Genomic DNA, 25,179 nt, shown 5'->3' with positions numbered 1-25,179 from the left:
GGAGGAGCTGAACAAGATCACAAAAAATAATTTTTTGAAGTGCTTCGAGGATTGGAAAAAACGTTGGCACAAGTGTATAATATCTGATGGGGATTACTTTGAAGGGGACAAAATAGATATTCATGAATAAATAAATAATTTTTGAAAAAACACAAAATTCGCGATACTTTTTGAACAGACCTCGTACATGCTATTGTTCAATTATTTTAGAAAAAGGGCCTTCAAAAGAAAAGTAAAGATTGTAGAATAAATATTCTTTATCTATGTGACGCATAAGAGTATACAAACATGAGCTATCTGTTTGAATGTTTAAATAAAAGAACTAAATTTGTTCTGCTATAAAAAAGAAAAGAATTTTACAATATATAAAAAGTATGATAAAGTTTCGAAATAAAGATAAAATAGGGACAAAATATCAAAACCAAGACGAAATACTAAACTAAAGATAAGATAAAGATAAGATATAAATCCTATATTTATAATAAGGAAAGAGAGAATTTTATCGAGATGTAACACCTATAAGAGCAAAGGATCTCAGAAAATAAGGAAACTGATTGATGCGCCATTGTTACTTCTTGCTGTTAGTTATGCATAATGATCGCCATCATACAGGATGGTCCAAAAGTCCGTTAACATGTCATACGATAATAAAAAAGAAACTAGTTATATGTAAGAAAAAATGTTTATTTATTCTGAAAGTACACAATTTGGGATTTTATTTCTTAAAAATAACATTGTCCATATGCGATCCTTCATTATTTTGACACTGCTGCAACCTGGAGCATGGACGTCTATCTGTTCTGCTAACTTTCTGCTCTGCTATCTATCTACTGCAAGGGTTGCGAAATCGCGATTTTTATACTAATCGCCCCAGATTACTCAAATTTGGATTGGTGGAATAGGTTTCGTTGGCTGGTAGTAGGATGTTCTTTTGCTCTCGGGTTGGTCAAGATTTTGGGGGAGTAAAGGATGTTGACAGGAATTGGTAGAGTGGGAAAGTGAAACTCCAAAATTTTATGACTTTAAGATTTATGGGGAAACGTGCGTCTCGGGCGCCGAAAAGTCGCGAATGCATCGTCGCCACGGGACCACCCAGAATCTACCCCTGAACGTCGCGTGCCGTTTCTTAAATTTTATAATTACGAATTCGCGAGAATCGTTCGCAACTTGATCGTTAATCTTGGCGTTAATCTGGCCGCTCTTACGCTTTCCATACATATTGATTTTTATCTTGGAGCGACATTCACGAGGAGATAACGGATTCTTAGTTTTTAGGATAGAGAAAAAAAAAGGAAGGAATATAAAATTTTAGTGTTTCGAGGAATTCGAGATTTCTATGAAAAAAAAGAGTCGCGTGAGTCTGGCGGACGTAACAACGCCATGGCACTAAATTCCCATCGACCGCTCTAACATTCCGTACCTCGCCCGCCCCACCTCTCCCTCGCTGCTCGACGCAGCTGCCGATTCAAATGTTAACGGACTTTTGGACCACCCTGTATTTGGCTGAGTAAACTTACTATTTTTACTCATTTCGATACTGCCCAAATTGTTTCCACTTATAGAGCAAAAGCTAGTAAAAAGCTAATAAAAGAAGTAGAAGAAGAAGATTGTTCTTACTTATACTGTGACGGTAGGCAAATATTTATTTTGTCAGAGAATGTCCAAAAGCGCGGGATGCCGGTAAACCAATATCTCTAACCTCACTAGTAATCGAGTGAACAAGATATATTTGACGAAAAAACAAACCAAAATTATTACTGAACGAAATACAATACATATATATAATTTGAAGTGTCTTAAAATGCAATTGTTATATTCAGCTGCCAAAAAAGTAAATATATAAGTAATGCAATTTCAACAGCTTTAATTGCATGTGTAGAAAATATCGTATATTTAAGCAATCAATCCTAATCTGTAATTATGTTATTCAGTGAATAAAAGTACAAATTCGGATACATTGTATAAAATGATTGAATTTAAAAAGGAAAGACCTAAGAATGTGTGGTTATAAAATGATAGAATGCGTACTAAGTTCATGGATCATATACGTAGGCTGCTGGAAAAGTTTCTGCAATCTAGTACTTCCAGTGGAGCCAACGTCCTACTACTATCATATCCGTAAAATTAGACGTTTTTAACCTATAATTCAATTGACAGTTTGTACCCAAGCCAACTAGTTTTGTTTGCGATTTTTTACGATTACAAATGTAATCTAACTCCGAAACAATGTATCGATCGATTTCATTTGACTTTTGGGGATGAAGCACCATCCAATAGGACTGTTTATAATTGGTTTGCCGAATTCCAGCGTGGATGTACCTTTCTTAGTGTTGAATTCCGTGAAGGTCATCCATCTGTTGTTGCCACTAATGTTGATGCTGTACGTGAAATGATTGAGCGAGACCGGCATATAACATACCGCGAGATTCAGGCATCCTTAGGCATTGACATGAAAGCAAAATACGATTTTGCATGATCACTTGAGCGTACGAAAACTTTGCAGTCGTTGGATCCCACACAATTTGACCGAAACTCAAAAAACAGGCTCGTGTTAAATGGAGCAAAGAAATGCTCAAGAAATTCAACCGAGATCGGTCAAATTTAGTCTACAACTTCGTTACTGGGGACGAAACATGGATCTATTCCGTATGAGCCCGAAAGTAAACAACAATCCACTGTTTGGCTATTTCAAAATGAACCAAAACCAACAAAAGTTGTTTGTTCACGCAGTTCTGCCAAACAAATGATTGCTTGTTTCTTTGGTTATACCGGACAACCGTAGCTTTAGAGGATCGAAGGACTGTAAATACTGATTGGTATACAACAATTTGTTTGCCAGAAATCATAAATGAATTGCGTACAACAAACCGAAATCGTCACATCATCTTTCATCATGATAACGTCAGCTGTCACACAGCACGTCAAACCGTTGATTTTTTTATCCAGTAATAATGTCGAATTGATGACTCATTGTCCGTATTCACCTAATGACTTCTTTTTGTTCCTAAACATTAAAAATAAGATGCGTGGTGAGCGATTTGAGTCACCTGAAGCAGCTGTTGAAACATTTCGTACACTGATTTCTGAAGTTACAGCCTTAGAGTTAAAAAAATGCTTCGAAAATTGGTTCGAGCGTATGCAAAAATGTATCGATCTTAAAGGTGAATACTTCAAAAAACAATAAAGTCATTTATTGAATTTTACATGTTTTTTTTCATATTGCAGAAACTGTTCCAGCAGCCTACGTATGATCACAAGCTTGGTTCTTGCTTAGTACAATATATGCCTCCATCGTATTCAACGGAAGATTATAAATTAATCCAGAATCTAATAAAAATTTGAACACAACCTCCTGAAAGTTGGTCGAAATTTCCTGTGGACTTGAAAGATGGTGGAAAAGTAAGTAATTTCAAAATATTATATAATATTGTTTTAATTAATAACGAAATAAGATAAAATGATGACAGCTGCTATTTTAGTACGATTAATGTAATATAAAGGGAGATGAAACATCACAACTTTAATTATATTTAATTCTATCTCTATTTTGTGAAGTATTAATTAATTTTCCATTTGTTTAAGCCAATTGTAAAAAGATTTAAGACTTATAATTAAAATAAATAATTTTTTAATTTGTATAAATTAAAAATATATATAGGTCGGAAAGTTCCGTTCACCTAGCGATTAGTGGCTCTAGCTAGAACTGTCGAACTCTAATGTCTAAATCAGTTTAATTTTTTAGTTTTATCATCTGTCAATAAAATTCATTATATAAAAGTATACATTTGCATCAATAACATTGCTTTTTACTGCATCGAAAATGTCGACATTTGAGCCGAATAAGCGTCATTTGCGCGAAGTGTTAATCTTTTGCTCTAAATGGAAGAAAACTGCAGCTAAAGCTCATTGAATGCTTGTAGAAGTTTATGGTGATAGTACTCCTTCTTATAAAACATGCAGAGAATTATTTCAATGCTTTAAAAGTAGTGATTTTGATGTGGAGGACAAAGATCGTTCTGGACGGCTAAGAGCACTTGAAGACGAATAATTGCAGGCATTGGTGAATAAAGACCCATGCAAAAACAACTTGCAGAAGCATTAACTTGTACACAATCTGTTATTTCCGATCCTTTGAAAACCTTGGAAGAGGTCTACAAGGAAGGAAAATAGGTCCCACATGAACTGAAGCCAAAAGACATTGAAAGGCAAAAAAATCATTTGCGAAATTCTTGTTAAGCAACAAAGAAAGGGGTTTTTGCACCGAATTGTGACTGGTGATGAAAAGTGGACCTATTTCGATAACCCCAAATGCCAAAAAACCATTTACGATTCAGGCCAACTATCGACATCGACACCAAAGCGGAAAGAAGGCAATGCTCTGTATTTGGTGGGATGTAGTGTACCACGAGTTATTGAAATCTGGTCAGTCACAGGGGATCTCTACCAAGAACAAATTATCCGTTTGAGCTGAGCATTGCACGGAAAACGACCAGAGTATGAAACAAAACAGCATGAAGTGATTTTACTTCAGGACAACGCTCGGCTTTACGTCACAAAACTAATCAAGAAAACGTTAGAAGCACTTCGCTGAAAAATGCTGCGGCTTATTCACCAGACTGTGCCCCTTCTGACTATCACTTGTTTCGATCGATGGCACGCGCACTTGTAGAGGAACACTTCAATTCTTATGAAAACGTTAAAAAATGGATCATTGAATGGATAGTCTCCAAAGATGAGTCATTCTTTCGCCGCGGAATTCGCTTACTGCTCGAAAGATGGGAAAAAGTCATTGCTAACAATGAACAATATTTTGATTGAAGTAATTTTTCATTTTGTTTTTTAGATAAAACCATACTTTTTGCAAAAAACGGAACTTTCCAATTGATCTAATAAAAATAAAAAAAGATAAAAACGAAAAAAATTTATTTAAAAAATATATGTAGACCGTACATGTGAAAATACTAATAATTAAAGTCAAAGCCTTCCACGGTCATAGCTGCATCTTTGTACTAATAAATAAATATTAATATTTTTGTATGATTTTGTATATTCTTCTGAAAACCGTGTTTCAATGAAAAATCTATTCAGCGCATATTTCGATAAATTTAGAAAAATATATAAAATAACACAAAAATATTAGTATTTCATATTAGCACAACAATCTAGTTATGGTTATGGAAAGTTTTGAGTTTAATTGAAAAGAATTTAGTTAGAGTCACTATAATCAGAGTCGAGCCAACAGGGAAGGACGCCATTGCTAGGACCTTATTTACACACTCACACATACATTTTTACTAACACGTACACAGTACGTTTATACAAACACACATTTTCACTAACATCGCACAGTCCCAAACATGACGTCGACCAATCCCGAGGCCGAAATCTGTTTTGGCTCGACTCTGATTATAGTGACTCTAAATTTAGTTAGTTCTATAGATATATTGTATTTTTTAGTGTTTTTATTATGAAGGAAGTATTCGTTTACAGATTCATATAAAGAAGGAATAAGTAAATTAAATATTCTTAAGGTCCAGCCATATACGACAGACTCTGAATCCCGAGGAATAGAGAAGGTTCTTAAAGCAGTAGAAATTAAAAAGAAAAATACATCATCATTTGAGTCAAGTACTTGGAAAATGATACCATTAATGAAAAGATGCTTTAATATAATAATTAACACAGTATGGAATGATATTTTTTTACATTTGTTTATCATATTTAAGGTTTTGACAACACATCCAGCTCAGATAAAAGTTTAGAAAAAAGAGCGGAAAAGAAAATTAAAAATTTTAAAATATTTTTAACTAAATCAAAATGAAATATCGAAGTAAAAAGAAAGATATTGAACAAAAGAACAAAGCTGTTACAACCAGAATAACTTATCAAAATCTCAAAGAGTCGTAGAAAAATTAAATAAAAATAGTGAAACCGATACAATGCAAAAATATGAATAATGAATCGAACATATTATCTGTTAAACATAACATATCAAATCAGACATTATTTACATCTAATTTACAAAAACATAAAGTAACAGTTGACAGTACAAATACTGAAATAAATAAAAAACAAGATACTTTTTTCTAGTTTCAGAATTTTTCCGTTTTATTTAAAAGAATAACATGAGCTTATGTTTATTAACTAGCAATCAAAAAAAATATATTTATTTTTCATATATTTTGTTATTTCTACTATTATCTAAAAACGAGAAGTGCATCTTTCAGAAGCATTCAATCTTTCATTGCCAAGGATTTTTCATTTTAAGAGTTAATGTTGAAGAAATTTGGTAACATGTGTCATGATGACATACCTCTATATGTAAAACACACATCAAATTCTTTAACATAAATTTTCAAAATAAAAAAGATCCTTCATAATTAAAGATTGTATACTCCCGAAAGCTGTTCTTCTCATTAACTAAGTGAAACTAAAAAAAAAAATCAGTGAAAAATGTAAAAAAAGCCCATCAGAGCTTACATCAGCTATTCGCACAAAATTTTTTTTTTCATATTATTTTTCGTATAAATGTAACAAAACAAATAAAATATACGTTACAACCATTCAATTCGGATACTTATCAATATAAAATATAAATCGAACTTACATAATTAACGCAAATTCCAAGTTGATGATTCCCGACAAATTAATTCGTTCTTTTTTATCAAAATGCCAAATTAGCTATGTAATGATTATCAATAGCCCAATCATATAGCCCAATGATTATCAAAATTATTACAATATATAATAATAATATAAAAGTAATTACTACTATAATAATATAAAGTAAAACTAAAGTCATACGCATTGCTCACTACGTAGAATCACATCGCTCATCAATTTGTCAGATTTGTTGTGTAGTCATTCAAAAGAAACACGAAAAGAACATTAGAGAATTATTAAAATCATTTGTCTGAATTTTCTATTCCACTTACTTTACTGTGTTTTCTCGCAGCTTCTAAAGGACTTGTAGTGTCGACAGTCAGAGATACAATAAGAGTCAAAATAATAAAGTCAAGTAGTTATTGAAATAAAACTAAGAACAAAAAAGGGTAACGTTACAATTTAGTAAACAAATTCATGTATAGTGGGTCCAAAGAATATGTATCACGAATATGTATTCTGTAAACTCAAACTCTGTTTCTGTTGCTTTATATAGATCGCTTCCGAAATCAATCATTTATTAAGTACTTTTTCTTTGTCTAATATCTTGACATTTTTCCAATCAAAATCATGTTGATCACTGATTCTGTGTTCTGTTATTACAGAATGCTGTGTAGTATTCCAATTTATGTAATTTTTGTGTTCATTTATGCGTGTCTTCAAACATCTACCTATTTGGCCCACATATGATGCTTCATTTTCACGACAATCAATCTTAGATACAACGTCTGTATGAGATAACTTGGGACAAACGTCCTTATGCCCCCTGATGAACCCGCTAAGATTATTAATCCCTTTATATGCCATGTGTACTAAAGAGTCTTTTTAAAAAAATTTTTTGATCCTTTCCGATAAAAGTAAGATATAAAGGGGATTATGAAAAACTTAATTCTTTATTATTGTCTGTTGATTTTTCCATAGATTTGTTACCCTGGTCATTCCATTGCTTAAATTTCTTTGAAAACCTATTTTTGATTTCACTAAGTATGAGTTTTAATGGATATTCATTGTTTAAAAGAATTTTTATTAGTAATTCAAAATTCTCTTGATAAATAGGGTAGGACAACGATAGAACTCTATCAATTAAACCAATGATTCTATTTTTTTGGCATAAAGTATGTCTAGAAATATAATTAAGATAACGATTAGAAAAAGTAGGTTTATGGTGTTCTGATGGATTCACCATTATCACCCATCATGTCGGATATTGTTATGCAAGACCTTGAAATGAAAGCATTACAGAGATTTCCAATTAACCTTCCTTTTATGTGAGGTATGTTGATGATATTGCGTTAGCATATGATGCGTCACACATTGATACATTAATGAACACCTTCAATTCATTCCATTCCAAATTAAAATTTACAACTGAAATAGGTGGGGACAAGTTAGAATTTCTTGATGTTAGTTTAATTAAAAAAAGAAATTTTTTTGTCCAAATTTGTATCACAAATCTACTTTTTCTAGTCGTTATCTTAATTATTTTTCTAAACATCCTTTATGCCAAAAAGTGGGAACAATCATTGATTTAATTGATAGAATTCTACCTTTGTCCCACCTTATTTACCATCAAGAAAATTTTGAATTACTAATAAAAATTCTTTTAAACAATGAATATCCATTAAAACTCATACTTAGTGAAATCAAAAATAGGTTTTCAAAGAAATTTAAGCAATGAAATAACACACCTACGGATAAATCAACGGATAATAATAAAGACAGAATTAATAAGTTTTTCAGAATTCTCTTTATACCACTTTTATCGGAAAAAATCAAAAAAATTTTTTAAAAAGACTTTAATACACATGACATATACAGGGATTAATAATCTTAGGGAGTTTATCAGGAGGCATAAAGACGTTCGTCCCAAGCTATCTCATACAGATTGTGATCGCGACACGCAGCATTCTATGAATTAATACGATCATCTCTGACCAATCGCTTCTCTAATCGCGTTCCGCAAAATTAATGTCCAGGAATATGCAGTTCGAATAGAAACGCGAGTATTGAACGATTTAACAAATCTTTTAATGACATTTGTCACAATTTTTTATTAAAGGCGCCGAGCCGTTGATATGCGCTTGATGAGTCGGCAAATTGTAATGCTTCAGGCATCGACAGTATCGCTGTACCTCCGAATCTACTAGAATATGCTTTGGTAATCTATCTCACAACAAATCTATGCAATTTTCAATTCTCGCAGTAGTACAATTTTCGATATTTATTGCAGCTCTTTTAAAGTTAAACTATGCAGATCATCCGACGTGACAAGAAACATTTTACTGAACGATTTCGCTCTACGCAACTCTATAAATAGGTCCGCTCGCGATATCGTTTTAAATATTTTGTGGAAAGAGGAAATATGCGGTGCACTAATTGCGAGCGATCAAAGTGACGAATCTCGACGGCAAAATGTTAACCGATAAAGAAACGCGCAAACATGGCAACATGCTACCGGTCTCTATACGTGCTATCGTCTATGGATCGTCAAATTGTGACAAGACGAACGTGCTGATAAGCCTGTTGGAAAGTCTGCACGACTACGATTCGAGATGTATACGTATATACTCGAAATTGCTGCGACAGTCGAAATATCGGTACCTGGCGAATTTGTTAGCACCGATTGAAGAAATTGGTTATTTTACGTTCTCTAATAGCGACGTCATTTCACCGGGCGAGGAACTTCCGAATTCCATCTTTATCTTTGATAACGTGGCATGCGATAACCAGGATGCGATAAGAAAGTACTTTGTAATGGGACGACACGCGGTCGTCGACTACTTCTATCTCTTTCAAATGTATGCAATGATACCGAAGCATCTTATATGTGACAATGCAAATTTGTTGATCCTGTTCAAACAAGATAGTATCAATCTCAAATACGTGTATGATGATCACGTAATACCGACACGTGTCATACGAGAATTTCTGCGATTTCTGTCGTAAATATTTGGATTTCAAATATTGGCAGCAAAAGTTTGGATTTCTGGTGATTGATAAGAACAGTGCGCTTACCGATGGGCGATACAGAAAAGGATTTAATGACTTTACAATACCGTGATGCGAACAGTTATCCTCTAATACTTTGACATAGATAAAATCGTGAGAAGATGGCTAAGAAGATTGCGAAAACGGACGATTCAATTCGCAAAAAGTACCGCGCTTTGAAGATGATTGATAAAATGGAGGACAACATCACATTGGAGAGACACTTCAAACTTATTATCGACCTGCTGAAATAAATTGTTGAAAACACTGTTGAATTCTCCAAGGATTCTATTATGACTGAAACATTCTTTTCGGGAAAAGACGAGGAACCAAAACTTAAAAGAAAATGATCGAATGCTTTGTACGACAATCCTATACAGGCTTCTACGTCTGTAAAATTAGTGTTGAATTGATCGAAAACCGTACTATCGACTTTGACCGAAATAATACGGCCGCATCAGTACAACCACGCACCCTCTGTGGAAGATATTTTTGAGGTTAGGTTGCCGATGAACCGTTCGTAACATCGATTCGACACCTGCTTCAAACTCACGAGAGGCAGAAAGAGTTGCATGCAAACTATGGTCCGTTGGAACAGAAATATCTGAAAACGTCCTGAAGTGGTAAGAAAATCGTTAACATAGACATTGTGTATAGAGTTTATTTCAGCAACGGGAGAACGATGCTCAATAACATATCTACCTCAACGGACTACCTCCGCAGTTACTGGTTACAGATTGCACGCAACCCTTTGTAATTTCCAATTGCATGTGTGCATTATAACAGGCCGGCGAATCGTGGAGGAGATACCACCACTATCGGCCCTAACGTAAGTACCTCATTGTTTCTTAACTAACTTGTATAATTAGCCTTACTACTAACTTGTCAGTTTTCTGCTTTATCTGCTTAATGCTCAATAAATGGTTTATGTTTTGTGACGGGTGGCTGATGTCACCTTGTGAAAGGCTCGCTCGCCAAGGCGGCGTGTAATAACAATGACTCTCTTGATTGTGATAAGTTAGATTTTATTATAGAGTTGAATTAAGATTTGTTTGAAGCGGGCGGTAAGTAATGCTCGTAGTAATAATATTGCGACAATTGATGCGTTTGGTTCGATGCGTGCACAGGTATTTCGCACTTGGTACAACGTTGAGTAATTTCTCATTTGAAAGAATGTGTATTGCGAGCAGCAACGCGACCGGCAAATCTCGTTGGAAACGCCGGTAAGTCTCGCGCACTGAACGGTCTCGCGATACGCGTATACCAATCATGTTATGTGATAGAAGGCATTGGTGATACGCGACGACAAATCGATTGATTTGCACTTGATATTCGCGAAGATGAGTTAAGAGCGAGGAGCGATGTACATTGATCGGGATCCGGTGGCGAATTCACTATTCTCACACGGAGCGTGTGCGCGATCGATGGTTTTCTGGATTTGCGCAAGGGGGGTCGCGTGCCATTTGAGACAAACAGCGTGATCAACACAGGATCGAGGTATGCTCGTGTTTTGATCGCTTGGTGTCGACGAACTGTTTGCTTGCTCCGAGAATATGAAAAGATTATAACGATAATTCCGGAACAGTTTCATTCGGTTCGCGTGTACTAGTATTAGTCTTTGTCCCATTTTTATTGTGTAGTTCACATCGTTATGTTTTTCTATTATTGTATAGGGACCTATTCATTTTGATTCTAGCTTCTTTGATAGGTCTCTTCTTATCGTTTCGTAGTAGAGTAGAACCGTATCGTCCACTTGAAAGGTTTTTTTCTCAATTCGTTTTGTCGTATTGTTTTTTGATCTTTTGGCTTGCTTTACGTTCTCTCTCACCACCTGACTCGTCGCGCGAAGTCTTTCTCGCAACTCTTGTACGTAATCATCATACGCGTAAGTCGGAGGTTGTAATAGAGCGATTGATATTATTGCTTGATGATTATATATAAGTTCGAACAGCGTATATCCTGTAGCGGTGTATGGGATAGTATTACAGGTGAACATAGGTAACCATTCGTTCCAGTTCGTCTGTTCGTCATTTATACAATGTCGTAAATATTCCGCTAGAGTTCGGTGTGAACGCTCTAATGCACCGCTCTCAGGATGATATGCCGTTGTCTGCATTTTCTCAATCTTTAAGAGTTTACACACATTCTTAAATACTTCATTCGTGAAATTGGTACCTTGATCCATAAGGATTTTTTTTAATATTCCATGCTCCATTATTATTTTTATAACGAATTTGTTGGTAATCATTGACGATTTTTAATTCTCAACCGTATCGCTTTGCTGAATTTTGTCAGGCTATCTTGAAAAGTTAAGATATATTTCCTTCGATCGTAATCGACAGTGGCCCTACTATGTCAAGAGCGCACTTTTCGGGTGTATCCATTAATACGAGAGACATTTTCGTCTTTTGACTCAATTTATTTTTCTGACAGAATTTGCATTTACTAATATAATTTTCGATATCCTTCGTGATGCCAGTCATATAGCAATCTTATTCTTTTTATCATTCGTAATATTCCTTGATGCCCCCCTGCGGGTGCATCATAATATTCATACAATAATTGCTGTTTCTCTTCTTCTGTATATTTCTTGGTGGTATCCTTCTTGTCTTCTTTGTTATCTTCCCTTTCTTTTGTTTGAACGTTGTGTTGTGACCGGAATTAATTTCCGAATGCGTCTGTTTCCTCCCACACTTACTACACGGCCGTCACCTCCGTCAAAGACGAAGGTTAATGGCCAGCCTTCTTTTCACACCGCTATCATATCCTTTTAGTCCTTTTCGGTATCTCCGGTTTATGCGGTTCATTATCTTTTATCCCTGGCCTGCGCCATCGTTTTTCAACTGGCAAAATCAAATCTTTCTTTTGATTCTAGCCCCATTTATTATTCTTACTTATTACATGACTTCTACCTACATGTATCTATATCTATACTTATATTATCAAATATATAAACTATATACTATACAAAATTACCTTCACCTAATTATTACATATTCTTATTATTACTAATATTCTAACCTAAATATTTTATTACTGGTACTTATATTCCTAACGCTTATATCGTTGCTTATAATTCATTACTTATTATTATATCTTAGCAAACTAATTTGTCCATAATTGTCTTTTATATGTAACTCTCCTCGCTCTAGAACTCCCTTCCGGTCGTAGTGTACATGTTCGTCATTCCGGATTGGATTTCGACTCAGAACATCTACGTTGGTATCACCCTTATCAGCCTTATGTATCTTATAGTCATATTCTTCTAATTTCAATCTTCAGCGCATTAATCTCGAGCCTGGATCATTTACATTAAAAAGCCCGACTAATGATCTGTGATCAGTTACGATAGTAAAGGTCGTACCGTATAGATATGCGCAAATACATATATTTGACAGCCCAGACTATCATTAGTAATTCTTTCTCCGTAGTATTATAATTTCATTTGGTTTTACTTAATATTCGACTCGCATAAGCAATCAGACGACTTGACCTACGGGGCTTTGTGATAATACGACTCCAATTGCAAAGTCCGATGCGTAGTTACTAGGAATTCTCGAGTGAAATCCGGGTAATTTAGTATAGGTGCTGTTGTGAGCTTCACTTTTAATAATTCGAATGCATTCTGCTGTTCCATTTTCCAGTCGAATGTAATTCCCTTTTTTGTCAAGAGCCTTAGTTAGAGGCTTCGCAATTTTTAAAAAGTTTTCAATGAATTTTTGATAGTATCCGATAAACTAATCCGATAAACGATTGTATGTATTAGATGTACAAAAAAGTTCTGAGCTTTAGATTTGATACAACCGAAATAACAATTTAAATTTTATATATCTTCCCGCCCTTTTGGGGTTTTAAAACAGTAACATTTAACCTCCTGAAATGCGATACGGTTTGGCGTTTGATGCACATAACCTCAAAAATCAGTAGTGTTCACGATGGCAATTACAAAAGAGCATATTCGATTTTCCATCCACTTCGCGTTTCATCTGAAGAAAAATGCTGCTGAAGCCACTGAAATGATTTGTGCTGCATATGGAGAGAACGCTGTAAGTCATGCAACATGCAAAAGGTGGTATCAAAAGTTTCGCCAAGGAGATTTCAGTCTTAAAGATGAATCGCGTGCTGGACGCCCTGAAAAGATTGAAACGGACGAATTGCAAGCACTGCTGGATATAAACTCTGCGCAAACTGAAAAGGAGCTTGCAGAACAGCTTGGCGTTACGCAGCAAGCCATTTCCGTACGATTACATACGATGGGAAAGGTTCAGAAGGAAAAAAAAGCTCAGAACTTTTTTGTACACCTAATATATCCTTAATTTTTTTCGGCACAGGAAAATCCTTTACAGTGGTTAATTTTCTATATATAGGATATGGATGTATTCCTTTTTCGGTTATTATATGTCCGAGATATATTACTTCCTTTCGTAGAAATTCGCACTTGTCGGGTTGTAATTTCAAATTATATTCACGTAATCGTTGCATTACCTCAACAAGACGCTTATTATGTTCCTAGGCTTGGTCCGCAAATAACTATATCATCTAAGTACACGAGGTATCTCAAACCTTGTATTCCCGCTAATATCATGTTCATTAATCTTCGAAATGTTGCGGGTGCATTTCTTAATCCGAACAGCATTCGATTAAATTCATAATGTCCGTACGAGATAGAGAAGGCAGTTTTATTTTTGTGTTTCTCATAGGAATTTGGTGATATTTCAATGCTAAATCCAGTGTAGAGAAATATTTGCTGTTTTCTAACTGGTCATGTTTGGTAGAGGAAATGAGTTATGGCTATGGTTAATTCGTAAAGTTTCCTGAAATCTATCACTAAGTTTTTGTTTTCCTGAAGCGTCGCTCTTTTTTGGAACGACCATTAGTGGCGCGTTCCACTGACTCGCGCTAAGACGAATAATATATTGTAGCATTTTCCTTATTTGGTTAACCTCTTCCTTATGTTTTTCTGGCAATAAGGTTGCACATTTACGGGTGCACGTATCAGTGCATTTATCGTATTGATTTCATGCGCTATCGCTGTTGTGTGCGTTAATAGGTCTCCTTCAAAGTGAAAAATGTCATTGAAATCCTTGCATATTTGCTTGATGGTTTTCTTTTTTTCTTTATTTAAATGCCCGGTTCTTATCTGCGTTCGTACACGCTTGTGTCGCGGAAATGTTAGTGTGCTACTTTCGTTGTCTTTTGCAGTATATGTACGTTTTCTCGGTCATTCGTCCGTAACTCTTTTATTGTTACGAGTGGTAATTATTTCGACGTTTTCTCCTGTAGTATTTAACATGTTTATTGGGCACGTATAATCGTCGGATGTTACTAGGTAATTCCCAATAAATATTTTTGATATAGTTTTCTCTGATTCAACTATTTCCATATGATTTTTATCTGTGACCACTCGCACCATCGTTTCGCTGCGGAAAGTCAGCGTTATTTTCCTGTACGGATAAAGTTTCAAAGTTATCTCATTAATTTGCAAATAGTTTTTTTGATCGCTTTTAATTTTGTGCTTTTGTACAAAATCCATTGCGAGAATTCTTTCGACAGGAAAATCATCTCTCACGACATGCATAGTATGTCGTATTTCCTTGTCGTCTAAACGCACCGTTGCTCTCACTTTTCCGATTATCTTTACTTGATGGCCTGTCACGCCGGTGAGGGCCATTGGCTTTTCTTGTGTAAGTGTCTCGCCTTTTTAAGTTTCCTATTTTAATTAAAGTAAGTGTAGCGCCTGTATCTAATAATAGATTTATCCAATTTTTCTTTGATCGGAATAGTATTACAAGTCCAAGACCAGTATATCTCCCGGTCACTTGTGTAATTTGATGCTCATTAACGGCTCGCGTTTTTCGCGCCTTCTTTTCTTCTTTTCTTTTTCGTGCTAGCGTACGATGATTCTTCGCTCTCGCTTTGTCGCTCATTTTGTCTTATCTGAACAGCAGTGTTTACACGCTTCGTCTTATGGTCAGTGTCTCGTTTTGCGTATTGCTTCGACTCCTTGTCGGGCCGTCCGTTCAATGCCCAGAACTTGTTTCTTTTATGTCTTGCTTTTTTGGTACAAAATTTCTTAATGGCATTTATACTTGCTGGTTTATCGGCTTGGGGCAATGAAAATCTGTCGCGATTATATAGCTTGATTTTTGTGGTAGCCTTGGCTCTTCTGCGTTGGTCCTTCAGCATTCCGCTTATCGGATGAGGACAGCTTCCACCATACTTCTTAGTTCGCATTTTTTAAGTTTACAATTTATATTTGCTCAGGATCTTCTTTTATATTAATTATTTAAAAGCATCTTTAAGTATATTTAATAAATCGATTTTGGTAATTATTTATTTAATCGTTTATATTTCTGACACTTTCGTGGCACAATTGTCACTTGTGCAACTAACACTCGTCACAACCGTGGTTAAGAGTCTGTCGGTGATTGCGGGAGTAACATCAATGGGACGCATACCGATAGTTCGATGTTTGCGCGCGTTATAATTTGATACGAAACGCGGCAGAATGTCGATCCATTTGTAATTTATATTGTGCGTGAATTGTTTCCACATGTCGTTCTTCAAAGAATAATTAAACCGTTCGACAACCGTGGCCTTCATTACGGAATACATAGAATAATGGTTGATGTTGCGTTTCTTCAAGAGTTTATGCACATCCGAGTTGTAAAATTTTTTCTTTCTATCAGTATGCAAATTTTTAGGACATCTTCCATCATCTCAAATTATCTTTGCGATCGCCTTCGTCACCTCGTTTCTGTTCTTGGCTTTGAGTGGTTCGGCCCATACATGCTTATTCACGTTGATAACAATGAGAATGTAATGGTAACCTCTATTGAATCGCATATAAGGACGCACCGATTCGACCACATCCGTCTGCCACAGGTCGTATTCTTATACTATGACGTGCCTTCGCAAAAAATTTCTTCTCGTCGGAGCGTGCAATTCAATCAATCAGTAGCCGTTTCTAAGATATTGCGAATAATTATTCGGCACAATGCACTTCTCAAATCATCTTTTTAAATTCTTTTAGTATAACCTACACATTATTTTGTAAGGCTGCAATCTTCCTCTCGATTTCGTTCAAACGATGTTTCAAATCTTAAATACTCTGTTGCACATATTGTTTGTTTGCTGCGTCAGCATCATCCACTGGTAGCACTACTCATCAAATCTTGCGCGACTTTGCGTTAAAGTCGACTGCGACTATGCAAAGAGCATTATCGCGCACGTAATTTCTGAGCAATCTACGCCCCTAATAGTGCGATTCGCTTCCTCCTCCAAGCGATAGTCCAAACTTGTTGATGCATTGCGATATCGACTAAACTGAATTTATAATTAGACCAGTTTCACAAAGCTCTTTGATAAACGATAGAATCTCGTTGTCGTGATTATTGTGACCAGCCTGGCGCCAGGCCTCGAGCAGAAAATCCACAATTTCGTTAGGATTGTCCCAATGGATATAAGCGATCTTGTTATTGTTTAGTGTCATAGTACGTGGTAAATCCATTCTTTTATTTATTCCTATTTCAACTTTTTTTTTATCTAACATTAATGGCATTATTATATTCTTATACTTGTATCCCTTACTATCCATTACTCGATTATGCGGGCTATGATTACCGCGCGATGAGCGTTTCTCGTCAGCAGAATACTTTTTCGTAGGTCTGCTCATCATCATTTATACAGACATTTTTGTTGGGAAATTTCATGAAGATTAACTCGTACAGGCCCGTTGTTCCATCATTTCTTTTCCCATCTATAATTATATCATCGTTTTTGTGTAAGGTGAACGTTTGTCATCGAGCATTGTTTCCTCGTCGCTGAAATAAATTCCTTATACAACGTCTAAGTTGACGGCTTTATTACCACTTCAGGACCGCTTTCAGATTTCTGTTTCAACGACCATAGTTTGAATGCAACTTTTTCTGCTTCTCGAGTGTTTGAAGCAGATGTCAATTGGATGTTACGAGTGGTCCCTCGGCAACCTCAAAAATTTCTTCGACGAAGGGAGCATGGTCGTACGATGAATCGCGCGGTTGTATTATTTCAGACATTTCATTTAAAATGGATGGTACGGTTTCCGATTGATTCAACACATTTCACAGACGTGGAAGCCTGTATAGGATTGTCGTACAAAGCACTTGGTCGTTTTTTTTTTAGTTTTGGTTCCTCGTCTTCTTCCGAAAAGAATGTTTAAGATAGAATCCTTGTCATGATAGAATCCTTGGAAGACGATGTTTTTGACAATCTGTTTCAACGGGTTGATAATAGGTTTAAGGTAATGCTGGAATACCCTGTTTTATCAATGAGTGTGATTAATTTTTCCCGACTTGTTTCTCTTAATTCCATTTATGGATTGAAAAGTCCTTCTCTACAATTAAAGTATCGACAATAACAGTGGCTGCCAGCTATAATTTAATATAAAAAACGAAAAAAAATTAAAAATTGTAATTTTGTCATCGGCTCCAGCAGTCGACATGTCACAGTATGTGCTGCATATGAGAGTTTCAAATTTTACCCATTTAAAATAAGTAACCAGCAGCCTACAGAAAACCTCTAAGAATAATACTATGCTTGTAGAAATGAACTAGGAGCTTTAGTATAAGAGAGTAGAGTCTCCAAAAATTTCATTCGTATGCAATAAATAAAATTGACATGAAGCCATGACACTGAGCACTATTTTAGTTCCTCGATGTTGCGATAGTGGTGCTATCATCAAGTGTGCCTCGTTGGATCAACAGAAAAGATCAGAATTACCGACTTACCCAACCCCGTAACAAACTTCTTCGTTGCTTGGTTCAAACGTGCTTTAATCAAAATTTTTTCTCTTAAAGGGAAAAATAATAAAACAATGATATTAGTTATTTCAATTTTTACAATTGTACAAATAATATCTTTATAAACAAGAAATATACAATATTATTCACATATATTATATTATTTTCAATTAATTTTCAATTCTGCTTGGATGCCGAAACGTTGAGCAACAATTTCACTTGTAGCATATAATTGAAATTTCCGTTCTCTTATACTAAAATCTTTAGCTCATTTCTACAAGCATAATAACACACATCGGTCAATAAGTCCCCGGTCTGACACATAGAGAGCGCCACTAACACAAAAAGTACATAGTGGTTCGAAAGAACAGACCCTTTTAGGCGTACTGTCAAATGTATATGTCATTCGGATCATTATTGTGTGAGTTATTGAAGCTTTAGTGACGCTAATTTGGTTATTTTCATAACAATGGAAAAAAAGGAATTTCGTGTGCTCATTAAACACTGCTTTTTGATGGGAAAAAACACCGTTGAGGCAAAACAGTGGTTGGACAAACATTATGGCACCTCTGCCCCAGGCAAATCAACAATTATCGACTGGTATGCTGATTTTAAACGCGGTCGTACGGACACCGACGATGCACACCGCTCTGGTCGCCCAAATGAGGCAGTTGTCCCCGAAAAAATCAAGCAGGTCCATAAATTGGTTTTGTCCGACCGTAAATTAAAGCTGGATGATATTGCTGACATCGTAAAGATATCCAAGGGAAGTGTTTTTACCATTTTACACGATCATTTGTCGATGCGGAAGCTGTGTTCGAAGTGGGTGCCGCGTTTGCTCACTGTGGATCAAAAACAAGTGTCACAAGTCGATGGCAACGATGGTTAAATTGAACGAGTTGGACTTCCAGCTGCTCCCGCACCCACCGTATTCGCCAGATTTGGCCCCCAGCGACTATTTCCTATTCGCTGAGCTCAAAAAAATGCTCGCTGGGAAGAAATTTCGATCGGATGAGGTCATCGCCGAAACTGATGCGTATTTTGAGGGTCAGCCAAAATCGTTCTACAAAACCGGTATCGAACGTTTGGAAAGGCGTTGGACTGATTGTATTGCCTTAAAAGGAAATTATATTGAGATTTTCTGTAGGGCGCCAGCTATTTATTTTAAACATACAAAGTCTAAAATTGTTATATGCAGCACATTTTTTATGGTTCGGATGTCAAAGTGTCAACTGGCACTTAATAGGAAGTGTCATTTCTCTCATCGCCCGCGCGGAAATGTACAAATAGATTAAATCATTATGTAAATGATAGCAAGCTAGAAATCTATATTATTAGAAAAGCTATATTATCAGCTAAAAACGCTATAATAATAACATATTTTTTTATATACAATATAAACAAATATATATTAAAATAGAATCGTTGCTTAGAAAAGAAATCGTGCATCTTTGCTGCATCGACGATGATGGTAAATCGGAACTGATAGAACACATTCTTGAATTGCAGAACGAATTATTGAAACAGAAGTACGGTAGAGTGAGAGAGAGAAAAAAAGGAAGCTTTGATTGTAATCGATGAGGCTTCGCACGCTGATCTATGCTCATCGAGTGAAACAGCAAATCTATCCTTCAGAGTCTGTCTCTTTGTCTATTATCATTTGTTTCTAGCGACCGAAAATGATTTTTCGGTAATTTCAGTCGCTCAACGTGTATAAATAAGAGGCGAAGGGACATTATAGATAACGTATAAGTATTAATAAATTATTCTTCGTATATTGATCCTATATCCTTCCAATTTATAATAGCAAAAATAATTTCAAAACACGATAATTTACGAGATATTGACATTTTCCATGAGCGTTATATACCACGTTCATAGAAGTGGTTTGCAAGACCTCGGCATGGTCTTGCGCATAAAGTGCGAGATCAGAATATTATAGATACCACGATCGATTTCTTTTTTCTTTTTTCATAATTTTTTTTTTAATAAGTGACGTTGTTAATAAGCACATGTTACACAGGCCAAATATATTTTTATTTTATTATTAAAATTATATGTGTATTTCTAAAAATATTAAACCGACAATTGTAGCAAAAATAATTTAACGTAGTATACGTCGAATAGATAGAAAACCAATATTTTTATATGTAAATAAAATCTGTTCATTTAAAAATAAAATCCGAAAAGAAATCATTTTTGTAATAATGTTACGTTTGGTGTCGATCAGTATTTTCTGTTAAATGTTTTTTTATAACTATTATTCGAATGTATGAAAATTCTTATAATGAACCAAATCGCAAAAGTGCAATGATTAATATAATTATAGGATAATATTGATATATAATAATTTTATAGTTTACAAATTAAAAAGTCTTTATATGTTGTGTAATATACAAATAATTTTTTATTTGTCTATTGAAATGATTCGGTATTCTTCCTACAGTTGTTGGAATACACGTTGTTAAATTTTCCGGTGCTCGGAAATAGTTACACATTTTGAAGCATCGTCTTTTTTCCCCCGCCGCCTATTATCGCTCAACGTTCAACGGCTGAGCTGCGCGCGGACGTGTATCTCAAGAGCGTTGCACTATAAGAAATATGCTGCGACCGTACTTTCCAGAAAATTATCAATCCTTCATTTTCCTTCCTACATAATTATAATTTTCTTTATTAAATCAAACTTTCTACTAAAATATTGTGACGAGACGTTTTCCGTCCGTTACAAGGGTCGCATGACCCGACCGAATAGTGCAGTCTAGCGTCCTGAGTCCTTCCACATTTTAGGGGGCGGACGCATCTGCACTTTTTCGTGCAACGTTATTTGGGTGTTTCGCGCGTTTCGCGTTTTTGCTTCTTTTTTTTTGTGCATTTCCGTACCGAGAGTTATAGAAACTGGCGGCTCCCACCATCTTGTCAGAGTGACGCTGACTCACCGGATCGGGAAGAAGGAAGAATGAAGACGACCAAGGCTGGAAGTCAAGGAACGACCGCTGCTGACGGAATTGTCGGGGTCGCACGACATCCTGTCCCCCTGGTCGCACGCAGATATCCTTCATTATTTCGCGCTTTATGCTATCGCAAGACACCTTTATCGCATCATCTTCCAAGCATAAGGCGGAACGAGGATTGGAATTGGCAGGACGGGGATGGTCACTCTACGCCCCAAGAACGGCGAGAGCCCCGAGAAGGCGTCTCGAGGCCACAAGGCGGCCCGAAAAGATCCTGCGGTCTCTCAAATTTCGCGCGACAGGACATAAGACTTGGGCATGACGCGGTTCCTGCGATTAGCGGAGCCGCGGAGCCACGCACCAATAAGGTCCCCTCGCGGGGATAACGAGTCCTCAGGAGGATCAGTGCCCGGCACTTGTGCTGTGGCCAAGATAGCGAGCGAATCGTGGAAGAACCCAGGCAGCTAGAACCAAGGACGAGTTAATTAAGCGAATTAGAGCGAACCACTGCTGAAGGTCACGGTGAGACGAACGTTGTCACTTGTAAAGTCGCCGGTTTCCGAACCCGGGAGGCGCAATCTTGACGCAATCTGACCGGGTATATCGTAAAAGCACGTGGCATTACCGCGCATAAGATTTCGCGCGGAATTCGAATAGTTGTCGCCTCCCGAGACGGTCACTCAGGGAAATTCTATTGCGTCCGCCAAGACCACACAGCCTCATCATTTATTCTAAGCTTTTGACACGTGTCATATTTTTTGTATCGTATCGTGTCGAAGTTCCGTGCTGTAATATTGGCGTATCTGGTCGTTTCGGAATCTTGCAGCGTGAGATCTGTATGTCTCTTAGAGTATCGGCACTCGGTGTCATAGTAATTAATAGTTGTGCATATTCTACCATATCGAGATTGCGTAACGACAAGTTTGTGTGCATTCTCTCCTTCTCTGACCTTCGGTTGAGCGGTGCGAAGCGAGCGCGCACGAGGTCACGCCGGTCGGCGGTTTTGGCAGGGGGGCCGCTGGGCATGGCCCCTTTCTCCATTTTTTTCCCGGGTGCCGTGCACCCCGGTCCGACGATACAGTGACTGGATAGCCAGCAGAGGATTCCGCACGCGGGGCAGTCCAGCCTAACGCTGCCGCACTCCTTGGCCTTGTGGCCTACAGCTCCGCATCGGTAGCAACAACCGGAGCGATCCACCGGGCTCGTGCACTTGGATTGCACATGGCCGGCCTCCAGGCATTTGTAGCACTGGAGGCCATGCACGGGTAACAGCGCCATCTTACAGCTGGACCACCCCACGGTGATCCATTGTGCCGCCATCAGCTTCTTGTCGGCGTCAACGGGGCATCTGACCCAGCAGGACCCCAATCTACTGGTCATCCTCGTCACGTCGCCCACCTTGAAGTCGGAGGGCGGCCTCTCGCATTTCTTCGCCAGCTCCTCCTCCGCGTTTTTGGATGTCACAGAGTCATCCAGGCCCGTTATTCGTATCTTTACGGATTTCATGGGCCTGGAGACTCTGACGTTGTCTCTGTCGCGGTACACCTCTTGCAGTTTTTCGGCCAGGGCATCCGCCTTTTCGCGGTTGGCCTGGCCGTAGACTTCCCATATAAGCCTGTTATCGCCCTCCTAGGCCTCAGGTCATCCACCTCGAGGTCTCACAGGCTAATCTTTGTTCTCGCGAGACTCACCACCTCCGCATACGCTTGTCAGTCGGCGCGTGGACGGCTGCCTGATCTTCGGCAGCTGCGTTCCAGAGGCCATCGAAACACCAGGAGGGGGATCCTCGTGGCTAGGCTTCGTCTTTTTGCGTCTCCTCTGTTTGTTGTTGCTGTGGCTGCCTGATGCCTCCTTTCTTCGGGGGGAGGGGCGGCCTACTCGGGCCGGCCTGTGCATTGGCCACGCACCCCCGGGCAGCTTTTATTGGCCGCCCTCTTTGCCGCCTTAGAAACGACCTATGCTCACGTAAGATCGTTGGTGGCAGCGCTCGTCCCCGTTTCTCTGGTGTCCGCGGAAGGAGGACTACTGACAGCGGCGACTGGCGCCCCCCGAAAGCGGGCCGCAGCGCCTTCTCTTTGGGAATCGCCGCTACCGCGCCATCCGCCCTGTTACTCTTTCCCCCTTTGAACGGGGGTTGGATCTTCCCTTCCTGCGCTACTCTTTTGGCGGGAGCCTGCTGCCTCGCGGCTGCAAGGAGTTTGGTAGGAGTTTGGCCAGAATTCTTTCGATTGTCTCCTCGAGAGGCCTCTTTATCTGCCCTCCCTTTGTGTTGCTCCCTTTATGGGGGGAATTTTTCCAGGAGCTCCAGCGTCCACCTCTCTGTCCGCTGTACTGGACAAGAGGTTGAGCTGTTTGGCTCTCCCCTTCAGCGGCGGCCTGAAATAGGGAATCTTTAAGTCCTCCTCTGTGATGACGACGGGAGCCCGGGTCTCTTCGCCGTCTTCTGCGTCCTCCCGCAACACAACTTCCAGGCGAGTGTTCTTGCTGCGCGCCCGGCAGGCGGTGCGGTTGTGTACCTCGATGGTCAGGGTTTCTCAGCTCGATCATTCCATCGCGCCGTCCCAGATAAGGGAGGGGATCGCGTCTCCGTCCGCGGTTCTCACGGTACAACGAGAACGCGCGTCCTCTTCCTCCAGCCCTCCCTCTAGCAGAGCATTGCGGGATCAGAGGTAGGCTATTTCGTTGTTCAGCCTGTTCTTTTCCTTCTCCCATTTCTCCCTCTCTTTGTCCCCGTTGGTCGGGGGGTCGGCTGTTCCTTCATCACCGCTCTTGTCCTGCCTATGCACGATGGACTTCAGCGCCCCAGTGATCTTGGTGCTGCTCACAAATCCCGACAATGTCCCCGCGGATGTTTTTGGACCGCTCGACGGACTTCGCGAGAACGCCCAGTTCACGGGTGGCCACCGCCGCAACCGCACCAAACGGCTGCTCGTCGTATTCCTCCGCCAGTTCCTGGACCTTCAGGTTGGCCTTCTTGGCGGAGTTCGACGATGCTTTTGCTGTAAGGTCACAAATGATCCTATAGTCCTTTCGTAACTAGGCGGCTCTGGCTTTCTCCGCCCTCCTTTCCCTGGCTTCGGCGGTGAACTTGCCGACGTTTTCGGGATTTAACGCCGGTCTACCCTGCGGCCTTTTTTCACCCTCCTTACTTGACTCGGAGGAGGAGGACAGCACCAGGGAGCAGACCGTCCTCTTCCTCCCCTCTCTCCCGTCGCTAGTGGTGACCGACTCCATGGAGCCGGTCGACTCCGTCCTGGAAATCGCCAGCCCGTCACCGAGGCCTAAGGCCGCACCGGTGGAGCTGTTGCTCGTCCCAGCCTTGCTACATGCCGGGCCTGAGCGCTGCCTACGCAGCTCCTCTGGTCAGCTCATCTCATCGCCCTATTTTGATGGGTGTCTGTCATCCTTGTTGTTGTTGTTGGTTTGTTTGGAAGAAGAGACTTCGTTTTTTCCACTCCCCGCAACGGCTCCGCCAGCCAGGGTGTACTCTCACCCTTCCTCCGAAACTTGTCCAAGAGAGGGGGCCCCAAGTTCCCCCAGGGAGCTGGTATATGGCTCGGGTCCCCGGAATGTGTCATCGGGGACACTGGTCTCCAGCCCCTTAAGCGGATGTGGTGCAAGTCCACTCATGGGTTTCGGGAGTCCCTCTCTTCTGACTACGAGGGCACTGCTGCGGGTGGCGCCACCCGGAAAGCACCGCAAACAGGTCGGATCACGGAAGCGGCGCCCCTGCCGGATCCTAACCGCCGCGGCGACCAGCGATGAATTCCGCCGCCCGATGTCCCGCTTCGAAAGGG

General features: G+C 38.8%; 1 pseudogene; it reads left to right on the top strand.

The window, feature by feature from the left end:
• Nucleotides 1-18,730: 18,730 nt before the first annotated feature.
• Nucleotides 18,731-19,726, top strand: LOC108745681 (annotated as a pseudogene).
• The last annotated feature ends 5,453 nt before the right edge of the window (nucleotides 19,727-25,179 follow it).

The sequence above is a fragment of the Trachymyrmex septentrionalis genome, unplaced genomic scaffold (genome assembly GCF_001594115.1).
Source record: "Trachymyrmex septentrionalis isolate Tsep2-gDNA-1 unplaced genomic scaffold, Tsep1.0 scaffold145, whole genome shotgun sequence".
Classification (NCBI taxonomy): domain Eukaryota; kingdom Metazoa; phylum Arthropoda; class Insecta; order Hymenoptera; family Formicidae; genus Trachymyrmex; species Trachymyrmex septentrionalis.
This window is presented reverse-complemented; position numbering and strand designations above follow the sequence as displayed.